Here is an 8,294-nt window from a genome sequence, read left to right on the forward strand (position 1 = left end):
AAGAAGAAAAGAGAGGGGTGTGTTCCCTCTGATCTTTGTTGTGTTGAACTAAAAATTAGGGTTAGGGTTTGTTGGAGAAAAGTGCATTATTAAAGGTGGTGTCATTTGCAAGGGCGGGTTAAACCCTGATGAGTTAAAGAGGGGCGCTCAATTTAGTTGTTAGTGTTATAACAAAAATTAACACACCAAGTGAAAATTCAAACTAGGTTATGCAAGAATTAACTCTAAGCACACTCTCAAGCACCAAATAAAAGTTTTTGTTGGCTCAGATTTTTAAGTTACTTGAAAATATGCAGGTTCTGAAAAATGGGGTGTTACACCACCGAAGACAAGATCCGGGGGACATAAGTCTCTGTTCCGGCACCCTGCCGGGACGGGGAATTGCCCCCGGATCCATCTCCATCGACTCCACCACATCTTCATCGCCGTTGCTGACTCCCATGATGAGGAGTGAGTAGTTATCCCCCGGGGCTGAGGGCTTTACCGGTAGCTATGTGGTCTATCCATCTCTCCATGGTATGATCTTTATGTGATCATGAGCCTTGTAATCTAGTTGAATAAGTAGATGTTATTTTTCAACTATGTGCTACTCAAGTGGTTTTATTATGTGACCTCCGGGGACACCTTGTCCAACGGTGTGAAGATGACAATGTGCACACCTTGTTTGTTTCTTAAGCTTAATTTATAGAAATACTTATGAATTGTGGTGTCTAGTTAGTACCATCTTTGTATGCTCAAAGTGACATCGTGGGGTGTCCATAGATTGGGAATGTGAACTTTAAGGAATGCTTATGAAAGCCCTACACAATGAATTTGTGTTTATTATCAAACCAGAGGGTGGTTCAGAGTAGCATAGTGAAGTGATAATATCTATGTATTCAATTATGGTATCATTGTTGAGATTGTCCACTAGTGAAAGTATGATCCCTAGACCTTGTTTCCAAGCACTGAAACACCGTTTACAACGAGTTCTGCTACATGTTTGCTTGCTGCCATTTTTATTTTAGATTGCAATTATGTGACGCCCCGAGATCCGGTATCCTGAGGATTCCAGCGATCCCGCCGAAATCCGCACGATATCGATTCAGAGACGCCCTCAGACACGACGTGCGCGATGAATCACACACGTGATGCCAGAGGAATTAACACGAGCGGTAACATTACAACAGGATTACAATAGAGCCCACAAGAAACATATATTACAACAACGACTCCAACGAGTCAAGATACAAATATACAATACAAAGATACAAATCATACGGAAGATCGAATACGTCCGAGTACGGACAAGATACAAATTGGACTAAGAGTCCTGAAGATAACCAGTGGCGTCCATAACCCTGCCCAGGCCAAGCCGGAAGGGTAACCTTGCTAACGTCGTCATCTCGTACCTGTCAAAGTCGGGCCATCGGTTGCCGACAAAAGGGAGGAAGCAAAAGAGAAAGAGAAAAGGCGAGAGTAAGTACCAAGGAACGAACTCCGGCACGTACTTAGCGAGACTAGAAATGGCTATGCTCGCCGGGCGAGTATATATATATCGCCGGGGGCTATATGGTAGGTTTAGCGGCAGCAAAACTATAACCAATAGAGACACACTACAACATCCGTCTACTCAGATAAGATAAGAGAGCGCATAAGGTAACAGGTAAAATACTACACAAACATAAACCAGCCAAATACACATATCACCTTCAACAATTGCGAAGAGGCAATGTAAAAGGCACTCAACGGTGGACAAGTTTTATTAGGTATCGGTTGTAGTAATGCTATATTACTACGCAAGTTATTATCAGATTATTAAAAACAAGATAACGGTGTAAGTTGTTCTATGATCAAGCTATACAATTCCAAGTCGTCCATAACCGCGGACACGGCTTATCGATAAGATATACACCCTGCAGGGGTTGCCCAAATGTAACCATACGCATGCTCGAACCCACTTACTACAGGTGGAGTCTCACATCAAGACCGTTCCCAATGCAAGAGAAAGTTTAATGGGAGCCACCCAACTAAGCTACCCATGACGAAGTTCGGCCGTACTCCGATACGGACCAGAGGTTTGCGACATAGTCCAGGCGGGCACTAACGACCAGGCACAGGATAAGTCTATACGCAATATGAGTACAATACATAATATAAACACCCGAAGGCAACAGGAAGTAAATCGTGCATATCGTGCATATGGGCAAATAAAACCAAGGTTGTGGCTCCCAATAAATAGACTCGAGGAAAGGTAGTGGGTGATGGGGGTCCCACTCCCCCACGTACGGGTAGAGCGCTCAATCTCGAAACAGATAACAAGAACTCGGGTCCTAGGGGACATTAGCAAGTCAAAGTTCTGATGCTTTCGCAAAGGGGCTCACAGATGCCTCTGCTTACAATTTTAGTTGTTAACGGTTAAGTAAAGCATGAGTATCTCCATCAACAGATATAGCATGTGATAACCTCCCAACAACCCAACATATCCCGATAACAGATCGAGATAAACATCAGATCCTAAACACGCCTACGACTCGCAAGGCTCAAACATCAAGCAACGGCTATGGATAAGGAATGATACATATAGGATTATTATGGTAAACAAGTGGAATAAGACACGTAACTCGATAAAGAATCGCAACATAAGGATAGCAGTGCGAGGGAGAGAGTAAAATAGGTGAAGAGAGAGGGCTCGCCTGGGAAAAGCTGCAGAAGCACTTGTCGTATCTCACCACACCACTTCGCGATCCTATCCGAGAAGAAGCAAATGCTGGAACACACAACGCATGCAAGTCTTACTACTACGGATAAAGAAGATCCAACATGATCAAGATGATATATATGACATGGCATGTATGATGCGATGCACTTATCCAATTTAAGCGGGATCGGAATCCCGAACAAACAAATTATGTTGGAGTTGCATTTCTACCGGCAAAGTTAAGGGTTGAATATCATGGCATAACATGGCAGGGGTTCGCTACTTCAATATTAAACGGAGCGGGGAAAACCATAGTCGGTGTCCGAAATACTCCGCACATATGTTAGGTGGTATGCAAGAACTATCACGTCACGACATGATGCGAAATGCAAACAGATGAATGGATGGCATAATCATGTTCCTCATGTTTTTCTGATCAAAATGGACATAAAGTTTGTAGCAATTGGATTTGTAAAAGTGCATTTTCAATTCATTTGAAAAACCATCTGTTTGTGTGAAACTGCTGAAATTGAGTTTGAAACGGAGCGGGAAACAAACTGCACCGAGCTGGAAGCTAGGCAGAGTCAAAGACAGGTGGGGCTGCTATGCCACGTAGGCGTCAGCGTGGCAGAGCACAAAAAGGTTGGTTTAATGCGCGCCCAGGTGGAATCGAACCTGGATCTACACTGGTGAGGTGCAAAGACGGAACCAGTGTGCTGTCAAGTAGATTTTGTAGACATACAGGGAAACAGACCAAATGAAGCACCTCTGAAGTTTAGCTGAAGAAAGTGACACTACGAACTGAATTTTGACAGCAGCGAATTCCTGTAGATAGCGAAAGTGCACAGTTTTTAAAGCGGTTGCTGCGACGATTCTGTGCACCGATTTGAGTGAAACAAAGGAGGTTGAGCAAGATGGGAGTCCCAAGATTCGAACGCGACAGGATTTGTGGAAAACGGAGCACAGACGCGACGGCGAAGCTCGCCGGAAGACGGACAGACGAAACAGCGAACTGAACTGAAATCTGGAATCTGTTTCTGGACCGAATTTTGGAAGATGAAGGCGACGCCGATACTGCACCGTTTTGGGTGATTCAAAGACCAGTAGATAGCTGGTGATGTTGTGCATCTAAGGAAACAAGAATATCGTGCTGGGGTGATCTGTGCCGGCGAGGATCTACACCGAAAGTTGACTCCGCGAAACAGAACAAAACTGGAACCCTTTTCGTTTTCGTTTTCAAAACCGTCTCTGTTCTCTTCGCACGTCGTCGATCCAGGGGTGTTGAGGCATGCAGGGGAGAGGAGAGGAGGTGATGCTCACCCTGGGGCGGTCGGTGCCGAGAAGGAGGGGCATAGGATGTCGCCGGCGACGAGGAAGGGGAAGTGGCCGGGGTAGACGATGCAGAAGTGGATGGCGCGTGCAGATCTTGGCGTCCCAGGTTCCGTGAAGAAGTCCAGGACGAAGAGGAAGCAGAGGGGGTCCGATTTCACTGCTCAGGTGAGCTCGTCGGCGGCCATGGCGACGCGGCGGCGAGGTAGACGGTGGGGGAGCTTCTCGGTGGAGTTTTGGTGAGGAGACAGAGATGGTGGCGGCGGCTGTGGAGGGAGGAGAAGAGGAGGCGCTAGGGTTTTCGGAGGCGCTGGATGGGGATTAAAAGGAAGAGATGAGGAGTGGTTGGCATGGAGCGGGGACGTCGGCCACATGAGCACGCACCTCGCGTGCTTTCTTCGGAGAAGACGACAACGGAAAGAACCTGGTGGTGGCTTATGTGGAATGCTACGATGGCTTCATGGGTTTACATCTAGGATGGGCCAGCACAAGGAAAGATGGGCTTCCACGTGAAGAATTGAAAATAGAAGATGCCGGCCTTGTATTTTTCCAGGAATTGTCATGTTTTTGCAAAGGAGAGAGAACACAAGAGAAAGATAGAACGGAGGCAAAACATAGATGGAGGGATATGAAGAAAAATAGGGAAACCAGACCAACATTTTTCAAAACACATTTTATTAAAACTAGTTTGTCCAAAATATTGCAAATATCTTTGTTTTCGATTTGTTAAAATGAGAAGAGATTGAGGAACGATTTTTATTAAACCATACGAGAGTGAGAAACAAAATAATTTGGGTTTTATAAAAATAACTTTATTTGTAAAATATGGATGATATGATGCATGATGTTATGATGATGCATAAAAGAAAAAGAACAAACAAATCTAATAGGGGTTCTATCCTGGGCTGTTACAATCGACACCACTAACAAGGAACCTCGCCCCGAGGTTCCATGTCCAGGTACGGGGGAGAGAGGTGAACTATCGGATCTTCTGGCAATGTGTCGAACTCCTCGACACCACTAACAAGAAGTCTTGCTCCAGCTTGGATGGTCGACACCACCATCAAGAAGTCGTTGTTCCGATGACGATGATGACTCCGGAGAAACAAAGAAAGGCGTAATAGTCACACGGATCCACCAATTCATCGTAACAAGAGCGAATAATAAGAGTAGTCGGTATGGTGATCAGCCCATCCCGCACTCAAAGTATTACTCTGCACATGAATAGGAGAGACGTGTAACAGCTCCCAGACTTCTGATTAACGATATCGACAAACATTGTCAGCGAAGATTCGACGGAGCCAAAGAACAAAGAATTGTAGAAAGATCGGAGAGGCATAGATGACTTCGATGGAGAAGACGAAGGTTAGCCGCCGGTGATGTTCTTCTGTCGGAAATCTTCAGAGATCGGTCCTAATAGGTGAAGGCATAGATCGTCCAACCCACGTCGGAACCTAAGACTCGGAGAAGCAGATAAGAGAGAAGACTCAAAAATCGTAGAGGTAAGAGGAGAAAGAATATAGATAAGGAGAAAAATAGAGCTAATCAGATCTATCGAACAAATTTTCGAAAATAGGTTTTGACACTCTAACTCAACGACCGTTGGCAAGGCTATCCTACAGGCTGGACTAGTGGGGTACCATCAACCTGAGCTATGATACCAACTTGTGACGCCCCGAGATCCGGTATCCTGAGGATTCCAGCGATCCCGCCGAAATCCGCACGATATCGATTCAGAGACACCCTCAGACACGACGTGTGCGATGAATCACACACGTGATGCCAGAGGAATTAACACGAGCGGTAACATTACAACAGGATTACAATAGAGCCCACAAGAAACATATATTACAACAACGACTCCAACGAGTCAAGATACAAATATACAATACAAAGATCCAAATCATACAGAAGATCGAATACGTCCGAGTACGGACAAGATACAAATTGGACTAAGAGTCCTGAAGATAACCAGTGGTGTCCATAATCCTGCCCAGGCCAAGCCGGAAGGGTAACCTTGCTAACGTCGTCATCTCGTACCTGTCAAAGTCGGGCCATCGGTTGCCGACAAAAGGGAGGAAGCAAAAGAGAAAGAGAAAAGGCGAGAGTAAGTACCAAGGAACGAACTCCGACACGTACTTAGCGAGACTAGAAATGGCTATGCTCGCCGGGCGAGTATATATATATCGCCGGGGGCTATATTGTCAACACACGGATTTTTAAGTCCAAATGCCTATTATGTCATACATCGCAATCCCAGGAATATTGTTGTTGCGAGGCATAATAGTTAAGTATCACGGTCATCATTCATTACAAACCATAAGTCTTACAAATTTAGAATCACATGATCCATATTACACGAATAGTTGATCTATCGATCAACGAACAAACACAAGTTCATAGTTCAACATAGCGGAAGCGTAAGATACAAGGACTCTCTAGTCCACAGGCCAACGCTTGACGTCGGAAGGCGCTTAGTTGTCGTAGGCGTCCTGTTGGTCATCTCCTTGTTCCTCTTCATACTCTGGCCATTTGAATAGCCAGGGACAAAGCCGTGAGTACTTTAAGTACTCGCAAACTAATACTAATGTAAGTGCTAGACATTTAGTATGGTTTGCTAAGCTCTAGTTTATTTGCATAAAGCTAGTTTTAGTTCACAAAGTTTGAGAAAAAGCTTATTCAAGTGCTAACTAACTCAAGTGAGAACATTAGTGTCATTCCCACCATTCAAGTGGTGATTTCAATTCAATTCACCACAAGTCATTTCACCATCACCTTTCAACATCATTTTTCAAAGATATGACATCGGAAACTGTATGGCCTTTCCAACCGTGCGTAACCGTGGACGCGGCTATTCGAATAGGTTTACACTCTGCAGAGGTTGCACACTTGTGCCACAACATTTGATTTCATCCGTCGGGATTACCCCGAATCATCGTAACACAGTACGCGGATCATCAACCATAACCTTTCACTTACAAATCCTAGTATGAGCACCTCTCCCCATGAGCTTGGCCTCCCAGTGAAGACCAACTGTCATCCTGGGAACTGCACAGGGCTTGGCCATACAATTCACCTCAATTTCACATCATTTCTCAACAACGGAGGCAGCCTCAAGCGTAACCCCTATGACGTGTGTTCAGAGGGAACCCATACTAAGATGCATAAACTTCCAGTTAAGCCCTACCCATAATCAGGTATTGTGGGGGTACTGAATAATTGGAAAGGTATCGCATTCAAACCAACATCATTGTTTATCAAAAAAATCACCATCTTCTCTTGGTCACATTCACCTTCAAAAATCATTCAATGGAATGTATCTTCATTCCAAGGTTTCAAATTCATTTCAAATTCACATTGTTCCCATCTAGAGTAGTCAAGTTTTATTTCATTAGCACTAGCTCTAAATCCTGAGGGGTGCTATCTTGCTTTGCTTGGAAGAGACTAACTTCACTACTCCAGTAACCAACTTGTACTTTGACCAAAGTTAACTATGAAAGTAACTTATTGAGAAAACAAGTAAACTTGTAATGGAAAAACTTGGGATAGGCTTATGTAAGAAAAGGTAAGATTCATGGTGCCTTGCCCCATAGGGGCTTTGCACTTTGCAAGAATATTAGCTTGCCTTGGTAGTTCTCAAACTGTTCCTCCTCCTCCTCTTGGTAGCAACCTTCTTCTTCGGCGTACTCTCCGGTGCTACCGTCTAAATTTGAATACAAGTATAATTACTCACTACTTCAATGGCTATTCCATACATCACATATAAACACACAAACTATTCTATGCACACAAAATAATCTACTTAGGTGCATGGGTTGTGTTGTTTAAGTAGAATTCACTTCTTTGTATTTAATATGTAAATGATAGTTTCCATAGGGTTCTTTGAGAAATAATTTCCTCTTATTGAAATCTTCTTAAGATTTAATTTCTCAAACAATCATGTATGAACTCATATTGACCTAAGTCAAATGTTCATCATCATCATTTGAGAAAATGATTTAAATGAGGTAGATCACCTCATATCATTTAATATCACTACATATGATTTAAATCTCAAGTAATTCATATAAGAGAGTTTGGGACCAGGGGTACAAACATCCCATGAATTCATGTGAGACAAGTTTAAATGAAGTATAAGACTCCACATAATTTACTTTAATAGTTTTGGACAATATCAACTAGTTAAACTAGCCATATCATACATTAATTAAACTATGGCATGATCATGCAAAGTGACCACACCATTTTATTGTAGAAACAATTAGTGTAAGTCAAATGTGAGCTA

General features: G+C 43.5%; 1 long non-coding RNA gene across 1 annotated transcript; it reads right to left on the reverse strand.

Moving 5' to 3' along the window:
• Positions 1-1,155: 1,155 nt before the first annotated feature.
• Positions 1,156-4,373, reverse strand: LOC139838471 (uncharacterized). The gene is made up of 3 exons (XR_011755297.1): positions 4,001-4,373; positions 2,676-2,749; positions 1,156-1,391 (listed from the first exon to the last, which is right to left on the reverse strand). It is a non-coding gene; the product is annotated as an uncharacterized lncRNA (long non-coding RNA).
• Between the last annotated feature and the right edge of the window lie 3,921 nt (positions 4,374-8,294).

Source organism: Lolium perenne, chromosome 3, assembly GCF_019359855.2.
Source record: "Lolium perenne isolate Kyuss_39 chromosome 3, Kyuss_2.0, whole genome shotgun sequence".
Taxonomy (NCBI): domain Eukaryota; kingdom Viridiplantae; phylum Streptophyta; class Magnoliopsida; order Poales; family Poaceae; genus Lolium; species Lolium perenne.